The following is a 13,228-nucleotide window of genomic DNA, read 5'->3' as shown; positions in this document are numbered from 1 at the left end:
TTCTTTTGGAGGAATCTCAAGGCTTCAAAATGGGAGTTACAATCAGTTTTCAAAGAGGAATTACAAGCCATTACAAGCCTTAATTTCAGCCTTTAAGTGGCCGTTAATTTCAGTCAAACTTGGAGCATCTTAAGCCTTAATTTCGGCCTTCATTTGGCTGTTCAATTCGGTCAGCTTTTGGAGCAACTAAAGGGCGTCCAAATACACTTTAGTCCACATACATTCAAGCTACTTTCAAGGCTAGAATCAAGGGGAAATTACTCTTCTTTTGCTGTTTGAATTAGGCGTGAATTATGGGGCTGTTTTGCTTCTAATTTTCTGCTTTGTTGGGCGTAAATCAAGGGGAGTTTAAAGCCTTCACTTGCTGCTTTGTTGGGCGTAAATCAAGGGGAGTTTAAGCCTTCATTTGCTGCTTTGTTGGACGTGCATTAAGGGGGAGTTAAGCTCTCTTATTTTCTGATTTTTGGAGCATCTTTTGGAGGTTACAAACCGCCACTTTCTAAGCTTATGTACCTAGTTAAGTTTAGCTTCTTTAATTGATGTATCTAGACATTAAAAATCAGATTTTGATGCTTAGTTTAAGCATGTAACAAGTGAGCTAAAAAGTCACTTAAGTTAGCTTGTACTTATGATGCTTGTTTACTATAAATAACAAGCAAATGTGAATGAAAAATATAGAGAATATTTTGAACAAAAAAATTGTGTTTTTACACTCGTTTCTTGGATTAGAAACAAACTTGAAATTCTTGGATTTGGAATTTCGTTTCCTTTGCTTAGTTAACTAGCTTAGACTACTAGTTGGCTTGTGATCTTAGGAACCCAAACTCGTTTCTTAGTGGTGTGTCTGTATCTAAGAAGCCTTTTTGGTTTTAGTCTTACTTATCCTTGGTTTATCCCTTGTGTATTTCGGGTTGATACTCCAAATATACAACATTTGGCGCTAGAAGGAGGGGGACTAGCAAAAAAAAAAAAAAAAAAAAAAAATACTCGTCCCAAAACACATATCCCAAACACCTACCCCAAACACAAACCCAAACACAACCATGACAAACGTTCCACCACCTAATTGGCAAGAATATGTCAATAAGGTTGAGCAAGAGAAAGAAGATATGGAGCAACGAATGAAGTATATGCAAGATCAATTGAAAGATCTTACTATTAAGTTGCGCCATAATAGAGAAGGTTCACCCACCCATAGTGAAGATGACATGAGTGAGTCTACTTTCAATAACAATGAGAGACCTTTTAGTGAAAGAGAAAGGTCACGTTCTAACAATGACATAAAAGCAGACATTCCTGAATATGATGGCAAACTCGATGCTGATGAGTTTGTAGAATGGTTGAGAACGGTGGAGAGAGTGTTTGACTATAAGCAAACACCAGAGGAGAAAAAGGTGAAAATTGTGGCCTTGAAGCTACGAAAATATGCCTCAACTTGGTGGGCTAGTGTGTGCGCCAAGAGGGAAAGGCAAGACAAAGAAAAAGTGAGATCATGGGTTAAGATGAAGAAATTGTTGAAGCAAAAGTTTCTTCCCACATACTATGTGCAAGAAAACTTTTCAAAATTCCATAACCTCAAGCAAGGTACAAAATCGGTAGAAGAATATGCTAGGGAATTTGAAGGATTTGTCATGAAATGTGGAGTAGAGGAAGATGAACCTCAAACATTGGTGCGTTTTTTGGGAGGACTTGACCCAAAAATAGCCAATGTGGCCGAGCTACACCCTTACACCACCCTTGAAGAGCTCATTATCTTAGCACATAAGATTGAGCAGCAACAAAAAGCAAGAGGCAAAAGTGAATCATCACGTTTTGCATCTCAAACCTCATTTCCCCAAAGAAAGCAAACATCCAATTTCCCACCTTTCAAACCCACATCCAATCAGCCTACTTCTAAACCACCTTCACAAAACACCCAAAATTCCAACCCAAAACCAGCCCCAAGAAGATGCTTTAGGTGTCAAGGCCTTGGACATATGGCTAGTGATTGTCCAAATAAGAAAATTGTTACTTTGGTGGAGCATGAAGAGGAGAACGAATTAGAAGATGAAGAGGACAACAACCTTGAGGAGAATGATGAGTATGCGTGTCTAGGTCCGGATGAAGGGGAATGTTTGGTGGTTCGACGTACACTAAGCAATATGTTGGACCAAGAAGGGAGCTTGCAACGTGAGGCAATCTTTCACACTCGTTGCACCATTGGAGGAAAGGTATGCACTTTGATTATTGATGGAGGTAGTTGTACCAATGTAGCTTCGCAAGTTATGATAGACAAGTTGAAAATGAAAACTATCCCTCATCCTACACCATATAAAATTCAATGGTTAAGTCATAGTAAAGGGATTTATGTCACACAACAAGTCTTGTTATCATTTAGCATTGGTAAAACTTATGAGGAAGAATTATGGTGTGATGTTGTACCTATGGATGCATGTCATGTTTTACTTGGTAGGCCTTGGTTATTTGATAGACGTGTGATGCATGATGGTTACAAAAACACCTACTCCTTTTCTAAGGATGGAAAGAAAATTGTCCTTACCTCTTTAATCCCCAAAAATGATCACTCCACATCCACGCTTCCCACTTCCCTCACCACTCTTTGCCTCTCAGAAAAAAATCACCCACTCCTTGCCTCTCTTCTCAAAACCTATGCTCATGTTTTCCCCAACGATATCCTTCATGGATTACCCCCAAAGCATATCAAGTATCGGTTTCCTATTCCAATATTGGTTGATAATGCTTACAAAGTTGCATTGCACGGAGAGTATGGTGTTTCTAGCATCTTTAATGTGGCTGATTTATCACTTTACTATGATGAGCTTGAAGAATTGCCGAGTTTGAGGGCAAACTCTTTTCAAGAAGGGGGGAATGTTGTAGCCAAGCCTAACAACTTGGTTATGGACGTTTCTTTGGTCCAAGATGTAGCATCATGCATTGATGCTATGCGTTCTATCTATGTGCAACAAGATATTCAATCCTTTGAGTTTCTTGTTGTTCTTATTAACTAGTTCATTCTAGTTCTTTTTATGCTTTGAATAAATTGTAAACTTTAGTTCTTTTAAGTTTGCAAATTAGTTATATTTTTCTTACTTCTTTTTAGCTAATTTTAGTTCGAAAAATATTGTTACATTCACATAAAGTACAAGTACAAGATACACAAAAGAAGACAGCCATTTAAGCTTGGAAAACAACATAGAATCCGAAATTCTTTTGGAGGAATCTCAAGGCTTCAAAATGGGAGTTACAATCAGTTTTCAAAGAGGAATTACAAGCCATTACAAGCCTTAATTTCAGCCTTTAAGTGGCCGTTAATTTCAGTCAAACTTGGAGCATCTTAAGCCTTAATTTCGGCCTTCATTTGGCTGTTCAATTCGGTCAGCTTTTGGAGCAACTAAAGGGCGTCCAAATACACTTTAGTCCACATACATTCAAGCTACTTTCAAGGCTAGAATCAAGGGGAAATTACTCTTCTTTTGCTGTTTGAATTAGGCGTGAATTATGGGGCTGTTTTGCTTCTAATTTTCTGCTTTGTTGGGCGTAAATCAAGGGGAGTTTAAAGCCTTCACTTGCTGCTTTGTTGGGCGTAAATCAAGGGGAGTTTAAGCCTTCATTTGCTGCTTTGTTGGACGTGCATTAAGGGGGAGTTAAGCTCTCTTATTTTCTGATTTTTGGAGCATCTTTTGGAGGTTACAAACCGCCACTTTCTAAGCTTATGTACCTAGTTAAGTTTAGCTTCTTTAATTGATGTATCTAGACATTAAAAATCAGATTTTGATGCTTAGTTTAAGCATGTAACAAGTGAGCTAAAAAGTCACTTAAGTTAGCTTGTACTTATGATGCTTGTTTACTATAAATAACAAGCAAATGTGAATGAAAAATATAGAGAATATTTTGAACAAAAAAATTGTGTTTTTACACTCGTTTCTTGGATTAGAAACAAACTTGAAATTCTTGGATTTGGAATTTCGTTTCCTTTGCTTAGTTAACTAGCTTAGACTACTAGTTGGCTTGTGATCTTAGGAACCCAAACTCGTTTCTTAGTGGTGTGTCTGTATAATGTTGTATATTTGGAGTATCAACCCGAAATACACAAGGGATAAACCAAGGATAAGTAAGACTAAAACCAAAAAGGCTTCTTAGATACAGACACACCACTAAGAAACGAGTTTGGGTTCCTAAGATCACAAGCCAACTAGTAGTCTAAGCTAGTTAACTAAGCAAAGGAAACGAAATTCCAAATCCAAGAATTTCAAGTTTGTTTCTAATCCAAGAAACGAGTGTAAAAACACAATTTTTTTGTTCAAAATATTCTCTATATTTTTCATTCACATTTGCTTGTTATTTATAGTAAACAAGCATCATAAGTACAAGCTAACTTAAGTGACTTTTTAGCTCACTTGTTACATGCTTAAACTAAGCATCAAAATCTGATTTTTAATGTCTAGATACATCAATTAAAGAAGCTAAACTTAACTAGGTACATAAGCTTAGAAAGTGGCGGTTTGTAACCTCCAAAAGATGCTCCAAAAATCAGAAAATAAGAGAGCTTAACTCCCCCTTAATGCACGTCCAACAAAGCAGCAAATGAAGGCTTAAACTCCCCTTGATTTACGCCCAACAAAGCAGCAAGTGAAGGCTTTAAACTCCCCTTGATTTACGCCCAACAAAGCAGAAAATTAGAAGCAAAACAGCCCCATAATTCACGCCTAATTCAAACAGCAAAAGAAGAGTAATTTCCCCTTGATTCTAGCCTTGAAAGTAGCTGTGGACTAAAGTGTATTTGGACGCCCTTTAGTTGCTCCAAAAGCTGACCGAATTGAACAGCCAAATGAAGGCCGAAATTAAGGCTTAAGATGCTCCAAGTTTGACTGAAATTAACGGCCACTTAAAGGCTGAAATTAAGGCTTGTAATGGCTTGTAATTCCTCTTTGAAAACTGATTGTAACTCCCATTTTGAAGCCTTGAGATTCCTCCAAAAGAATTTCGGATTCTATGTTGTTTTCCAAGCTTAAATGGCTGTCTTCTTTTGTGTATCTTGTACTTGTACTTTATGTGAATGTAACAATATTTTTCGAACTAAAATTAGCTAAAAAGAAGTAAGAAAAATATAACTAATTTGCAAACTTAAAAGAACTAAAGTTTACAATTTATTCAAAGCATAAAAAGAACTAGAATGAACTAGTTAATAAGAACAACAAGAAACTCAAAGGATTGAATATCTTGTTGCACATAGATAGAACGCATAGCATCAATGCATGATGCTACATCTTGGACCAAAGAAACGTCCATAACCAAGTTGTTAGGCTTGGCTACAACATTCCCCCCTTCTTGAAAAGAGTTTGCCCTCAAACTCGGCAATTCTTCAAGCTCATCATAGTAAAGTGATAAATCAGCCACATTAAAGATGCTAGAAACACCATACTCTCCGTGCAATGCAACTTTGTAAGCATTATCAACCAATATTGGAATAGGAAACCGATACTTGATATGCTTTGGGGGTAATCCATGAAGGATATCGTTGGGGAAAACATGAGCATAGGTTTTGAGAAGAGAGGCAAGGAGTGGGTGATTTTTTTCTGAGAGGCAAAGAGTGGTGAGGGAAGTGGGAAGCGTGGATGTGGAGTGATCATTTTTGGGGATTAAAGAGGTAAGGACAATTTTCTTTCCATCCTTAGAAAAGGAGTAGGTGTTTTTGTAACCATCATGCATCACACGTCTATCAAATAACCAAGGCCTACCAAGTAAAACATGACATGCATCCATAGGTACAACATCACACCATAATTCTTCCTCATAAGTTTTACCAATGCTAAATGATAACAAGACTTGTTGTGTGACATAAATCCCTTTACTATGACTTAACCATTGAATTTTATATGGTGTAGGATGAGGGATAGTTTTCATTTTCAACTTGTCTATCATAACTTGCGAAGCTACATTGGTACAACTACCTCCATCAATAATCAAAGTGCATACCTTTCCTCCAATGGTGCAACGAGTGTGAAAGATTGCCTCACGTTGCAAGCTCCCTTCTTGGTCCAACATATTGCTTAGTGTACGTCGAACCACCAAACATTCCCCTTCATCCGGACCTAGACACGCATACTCATCATTCTCCTCAAGGTTGTTGTCCTCTTCATCTTCTAATTCGTTCTCCTCTTCATGCTCCACCAAAGTAACAATTTTCTTATTTGGACAATCACTAGCCATATGTCCAAGGCCTTGACACCTAAAGCATCTTCTTGGGGCTGGTTTTGGGTTGGAATTTTGGGTGTTTTGTGAAGGTGGTTTAGAAGTAGGCTGATTGGATGTGGGTTTGAAAGGTGGGAAATTGGATGTTTGCTTTCTTTGGGGAAATGAGGTTTGAGATGCAAAACGTGATGATTCACTTTTGCCTCTTGCTTTTTGTTGCTGCTCAATCTTATGTGCTAAGATAATGAGCTCTTCAAGGGTGGTGTAAGGGTGTAGCTCGGCCACATTGGCTATTTTTGGGTCAAGTCCTCCCAAAAAACGCACCAATGTTTGAGGTTCATCTTCCTCTACTCCACATTTCATGACAAATCCTTCAAATTCCCTAGCATATTCTTCTACCGATTTTGTACCTTGCTTGAGGTTATGGAATTTTGAAAAGTTTTCTTGCACATAGTATGTGGGAAGAAACTTTTGCTTCAACAATTTCTTCATCTTAACCCATGATCTCACTTTTTCTTTGTCTTGCCTTTCCCTCTTGGCGCACACACTAGCCCACCAAGTTGTTCACTTGCTGCTTTGTTGGGCGTAAATCAAGGGGAGTTTAAGCCTTCATTTGCTGCTTTGTTGGACGTGCATTAAGGGGGAGTTAAGCTCTCTTATTTTCTGATTTTTGGAGCATCTTTTGGAGGTTACAAACCGCCACTTTCTAAGCTTATGTACCTAGTTAAGTTTAGCTTCTTTAATTGATGTATCTAGACATTAAAAATCAGATTTTGATGCTTAGTTTAAGCATGTAACAAGTGAGCTAAAAAGTCACTTAAGTTAGCTTGTACTTATGATGCTTGTTTACTATAAATAACAAGCAAATGTGAATGAAAAATATAGAGAATATTTTGAACAAAAAAATTGTGTTTTTACACTCGTTTCTTGGATTAGAAACAAACTTGAAATTCTTGGATTTGGAATTTCGTTTCCTTTGCTTAGTTAACTAGCTTAGACTACTAGTTGGCTTGTGATCTTAGGAACCCAAACTCGTTTCTTAGTGGTGTGTCTGTATCTAAGAAGCCTTTTTGGTTTTAGTCTTACTTATCCTTGGTTTATCCCTTGTGTATTTCGGGTTGATACTCCAAATATACAACAAACATGCTTGAATTCAAAGATCAAACCAACAATCAATCAAAATCAATCAAAATTCAATCAATAACCAAATCAATCATCAACGATATGAAAAACTAATGAAATCAACTAAAATCAAACTTGAATTGAGATTAAGAAGAAGATCCTTACAAAACTTTGATCAAAAGATCAAATACAATGATGAATTCTTGAACAAATACCAAAGATCATGAGTTTCTCTCTCTAGTTCTTGAGTTTCTCTCTCTAAAAATTCTCCAAAAACTAACTACTAATTCAATCTAAAAACTCCCCTAAAAATAGGTAGAAATAACTATATATATAAGGAGGAGGTCGGAAATGACGCCCAAAAATAGACCCACGCAGGTGCGGGCGCTCGGAGGAGAGAGAACGGTGCGCACGGGAGCACACCCAGGGATGTGCGCCCGCACATACCCCATGTGCGCCCGCACACACCATATGTGCGGCCGCACACGACTGATGTGCGGCCGCACACTCCTCATGTGCGCCCGCACATAGCTGCAGCGCCCTCCTTTCTTCTTTGCCCTTGCTCACGAGGTGCACGCATCCTAGATGATGATGATGGAGGACGAGGTAGGCAGCAACTTCCTTGAATTTCTTGAAGAAAATGAGCCATGAGGAAGGCATTTATAAGGCCTTGAAGCATGCCCCTTTGATCCCTCTTTTGACTTGATACTTCTTGCACAAGCTTTAGGCATTAAAACAATGAAAGATCATGGAGAGGAAGCTCGGGAATCCTTGGACAATCAATTACAACCTACAAACAAAGGAGAAAACGCAAATAAAAGGGAAAAATAATAAATAAACTAGAAAAAGGCACAAAATAGAGAAACTAACTACAAAATGCATAAAATGAAGAAAATAAGAATAAAACTAAGGAAAACTAAAGAAAGGAGAGATAAAATGGAATAAAAATCATCCAAAAAGGAACCAAATGAGTGCCAAAAATGTCACTCATCAAATTCCCCCAAGCTAAACTTTTGCTCATCCTCGAGCAAAACCAAGCAAGGAAAAGAGAGGATGAAAATTTTATTAAAAACGAAAAAGAAAGACTCAAGAAAAGAATATACACTAATACTCATTGTCGTAGGAATCACGGTTGTTTTTAGCTACAACAAGCCCTTTAAACCCCAAAGTCGCCTATGAGGACGAGTGAGGTCTCGTAAGGGTATCCTAAGAGTTTGACCCATAACTCTCAACCAAACATCAATGAGGCAAACCAAAGGATTAAAAGAAAGAAAAATAAAAGAAAAACAAACCTTTACGAAATGAATCAACATAAAGACTATTAAGCAAATGAATGACAATCTTTCTCAAGTAGTTAAGGTATGCACGTTTCAAGATATCCAAGGTTGATTGAAACATAGGGTATGCTAGGCATAGGAACTAGTTATCACAATTCACTTTCATCCCAAACAATCTTACCGCGTTCTTCCCACTAGTCTCAAATCTCCCTTTAGTGAGTGTCCCAATGATTCCTCGAAGGAACCGGAAAAGAAATATTATTAGGCTACTCGACATCTTGACTATGCATCCCCTTTCCTTAGGCAATGACCCATGATGCTCTCCCCCGAATAGTGACTCAACTATCTAGGTCGAAAGGTCTTTCCCCAAGGTTGTAACGTAAGGCATAAAGGGTGAAGGTAGGCTAAAAAATTTAAAAATTTGGTGATTTTCCTAATAGTGAAGCAAAGATTGCGCATATCTTTACACCAAGACTAAGTTGTCACCAAACAAAAACAACACCCCCAAGCTTACTCGAAGCTATACTCACAAAAATATATACAAAAAGCGTGAGAACGCTTCCCCCCAAGCTTAAATGGAGCATTGTCCTCAATGCTCAAAAAGGGAGAAAACTCACATCAAAATATTTTTGAATTTTTTTCATTTTTCACTTTTTTTTTTCTTTTCTTTTTTAATAGTGCTTTGTCCTCGCCTCTTTTAACTTTGGACGGCTTTTTCGATTTTGCACTTATTTGTCCATGCCTTTTGTAATGTAGGACGGCTTTTACTCAAACTCATTTGCCATTATTCACAAGGAAATCATAACACAATCTTGCTTTCATAAAAACCTAACATTTCAACTTCTCCACCACAAGCTCCATCAAGAATGATCAATTGCTTCACAAAAACCAATAAAAGAAAGAAAATGAAACAAAAGGCCAAAGATCTAAAGATGTGGCTTGAAAAGAAGGGATAAGGCTCAAATGGTTGCAAGAAGGCAAATGTAAACCCAAAAATAAAGAAAATGAATAAAAGTATCCTAAAAATAGAAAAATACCACCCCGAAAAAGGTGCCTTTGTCCTCCCTAGATCGTTCGGTCTCGTGTTTGAGAATCATACATCAAGCTTTATTAGATTAGGTTTGCATAGTCAAGGATCCACGCCGCTCACACAAGTAATGTTGAAGGCTAGAAAAACAAGTAATCTCACAAGGTCGTGGCAAAAACTCACCAATGGTGTCAAATCAACTATAGGAAGCAACTACCAACATACCACAAACCAGTAGAATCCGGTTTCATGATCCTCCTAGTTCAAACCAACTACCCTAGCATACACTATCCTAGAGTCAACCAAACATAGTCTCAAACCGTGCATACCTTTACGACCTAGGAAGAAAGTCATGCAAAAGACAAGTCCAATGTACAATGTTCATCTCAAAAGAAAAGAAATGAAAAACAATGCCTCAAAATCACATCAAAAATAAAAAGAAAAATAAAAGAAAATAAGAGAAAAAGGTAAAATAAAAGAAAGTAAAAGAAAAGAAAATGGAGACATAGGAAGGAAAACATAGGAGAAAATCATGCAAAGGTCTAGAAAGCATGTTAAACACATAAAAATCCCAATCGACAAACAAGTGATCGATAGACAACAAAGTCACCGATCCCAAACACATTACGTGTTAACAAGCATCCATCCTCGAACCATTCAACTTCTCCTAAACTAATCCTATTCTATGCAACCAAAGAAAATAAAGAGAAAAATAAGAAAGGTCTCACCGGGATTCCAAGCATAGCAAAATAAACGAAGCAATAAGAAACCACCTCGTAGTATTCCATATCCATAAGTGCTTCAAGGAACCAAGTGAGAAAATGAAATAAAAGAAACTATGAACAAAGAAAATGGTTAGTAACTTCAAAACAAAGAAAAGAAAACAACAAATAAAAGAAAAAAAAATAAACAAAGCAAGAAATATATACAACTAAGGGAAAGAAAAACTAAAACTAAACTAACTAAAGAACTACTCTAAACTACAAGATATGGATTAAAGGGATTTTTGATTGTGAATGGTAAGTGAGGAGTGTGCACAAGTGAGGAGGGTTGTGAAAGGGGGAATGCTCGTGAGGAAGGAGATGCAATGAGGAAATGAAGGGAAAAAGGAGGAAGAAGAAGTTATATGGCACATTTAGCCATGTGCGGCCGCACAAGACTGGTGTGCGCCCGCACACGCAGGCTGTGCGCCCGCACATGCCTGTTCGTGCCCCTTCCCTCCTTTTTCTCAAAAATTTGATACATACTGCCTATTTTGGTGCACACATGAATCATGATGGTGATGAGGAACAACATAGGCAGTAGCTAAAATCATTTTCAAAGTCCTCAAAGTTGAAAATTCATGTGCACACCTCAAAAATTCACTAAGTATCAACTTCCTCCAACCTTTAAAACATGAAATTCCTATCTTACCTCTCTAAAATTCGTACCCCTTTTACCTCGAATTTCGATTGGAATCGAACAAAATATGATATGCGCCACGAACACCTTCCATTCACCATGCATTCTTGAAGAAATCTGATGCAAGTCTAAGCATGGAGAACTTCGAAGATTTGCTTATCATGCATCAAGATAGTTTGTCCTTAAACATTGATTCAAGCCAAGCATTGCATGGACATTTTCTTGGATATCAAAGCAAAGCTACAGTTTGCTTAGTAGCGTTTCTTGGAGTCTAGTATACTTTCTTTACTTAGATTTTGCTTACAAGTTTTTACCTTTCACTTGAAAGGGTTTTTCTTGTTTTAAGCACATTAGGATTTATTTTTCTGTTATTTTAAGATTGGTTAGACGTCCTTAGTTATTAGGAAAGATATTAGTTTGTTAGAGTTTGTTTAGAACTAGGTTTTCTAGTAGTTTCGTAGCAGTTTTGAAGAGGTCCAAAGAACTGCAGAAACGGACTTGAAGCTCAAGGAAAACATATGTTGTATAATATGTTTTTGGAAACGCCAGGAAGTCAGCTAACCAATGAAGGTGGTGTCATGAGAATCGGAGTTCATTTGGTCAGTCAACGAAGACAAAAACTAAAACCGCGCAAAGCTGGAGGTAGGTCGGTTTGGTTAGTTTCCTTATCTAAGTCGGTTTAGTATTCCTATTCCACTTAGGTTACTTGGAGCTAAAGGCTAGGGATTTTTCCTAGTCCTATTAGGTTTCTAATACTTAGTTTAAGTCTATAAATAATCATGTAATTCGTGAGTTTTGGGACATAAAAATTAATATTCAGATTTACTTCTTAAGTTGCATACTTGAGTTTTTGTTGATTGCGATCAATTGCTGTTTTGCTTGTTTTAGTTAAAACATTCGTTTAGGGTTAATTAATTAGGTGGATTCTTAGTTAATTACTCTTAGTTTTTGTTTAATTCTTGGTGGATTTCCTGTATAGAATTAAGCTTAAACATATCTCATGTGTTTGTTGGTTTTCGGATCAATAATTCACATCAAAATCCAATCTCGCAAAGTTCATCCTAAAAATCCAAACAAGTAGAAAAGTAAAAGCAAAGAAAAAGTAATAAAAGAAACAAAAATAAGAAAACTCAAAAATCAAAAGGAAAATTTAGAATCTCCGGGTTTCCTCCCGGGAAGCGCTTGCTTAAGGTCCTAAGCTCGACCCTTCCTCCAAATCATGGAGGGTCAAAGAACACCACCTTCTTCAAGTTAGTATAAAGAACAAATTCCTCTTCATTTTCTAGCAACTTTCCGTTGTTGCTTGATAAGCTTTCATGCAAAGACCTTTCGAATGCGAGCTTTTCTTTCCTCAACTTCATTCTCTTTCTCTTTTTCTTAGAAACTCGTGCTCTTTTCTTTGCCTTGTTTTTCTTCGTAAATGGTCCTTCACCATTTAAACTCATAAAAAGACCACCTTCATCTTGAGGATGGAGTTCAAACCAATGAGGAATATCAACTTCCTCCTCGTCCATAAGCTTGGGAATCATCACTTTATCTTCACTAACCTTCTTGCTATCACAACTCAAAAGCACATCATCATAATTCTCAAGAAAATCGGTATGTGAAGAATCAATAGTGCATACATCATCAATAGGGCGAGGGGAATTAACACACATAATTCCTTTTACAAGGGACAAAGACTCATGTGTTGGTTTCAAATCAAAACTTTCCTCATTCTTACCAATTCTCAAGGTAATACGACCTCTCTTAACATCTATCAAGGCTCCCGAAGTGGCTAAGAAAGGCCTTCCTAAGATGATAGGGATATGGTCATCTTCCGCAATCTCAAGCATAATGAAATCAACGGGAATGGTAAACTCTCCTATCTTGAGAGGAACATCCTCAACTCTCCCCTTAGGAAACTTGATAGACCGATCGGCCAATTCAAGGGTCATTTTGGATGGAAGAAGTTCACCTAGCTTAAGTTTCTTAAAAACGGAATAAGGCATGATACTAACACTAGCACCAAGATCACAAAGAGCATTTTGAAACAATTTTCCTTTAATTTTGCAAGGTATGGAGAAATTTCCGGGATCCTTCAACTTTTGGGGTAGGTCACTTTGAAAAAAAGCACTAAAGCACTCCCCTAGATTCGCCGGTTCCGCCAAATTGCAATCTCTCTTACCGCTCAAAATTTCCTTAAGAAACTTAGCATAGTTTGGCATTT

This window comes from Chenopodium album, chromosome 26 (genome assembly GCF_948465745.1).
Source record: "Chenopodium album chromosome 26, dcCheAlbu1.1, whole genome shotgun sequence".
NCBI classification, from domain to species: domain Eukaryota; kingdom Viridiplantae; phylum Streptophyta; class Magnoliopsida; order Caryophyllales; family Amaranthaceae; genus Chenopodium; species Chenopodium album.
This window is presented reverse-complemented; position numbering follows the sequence as displayed.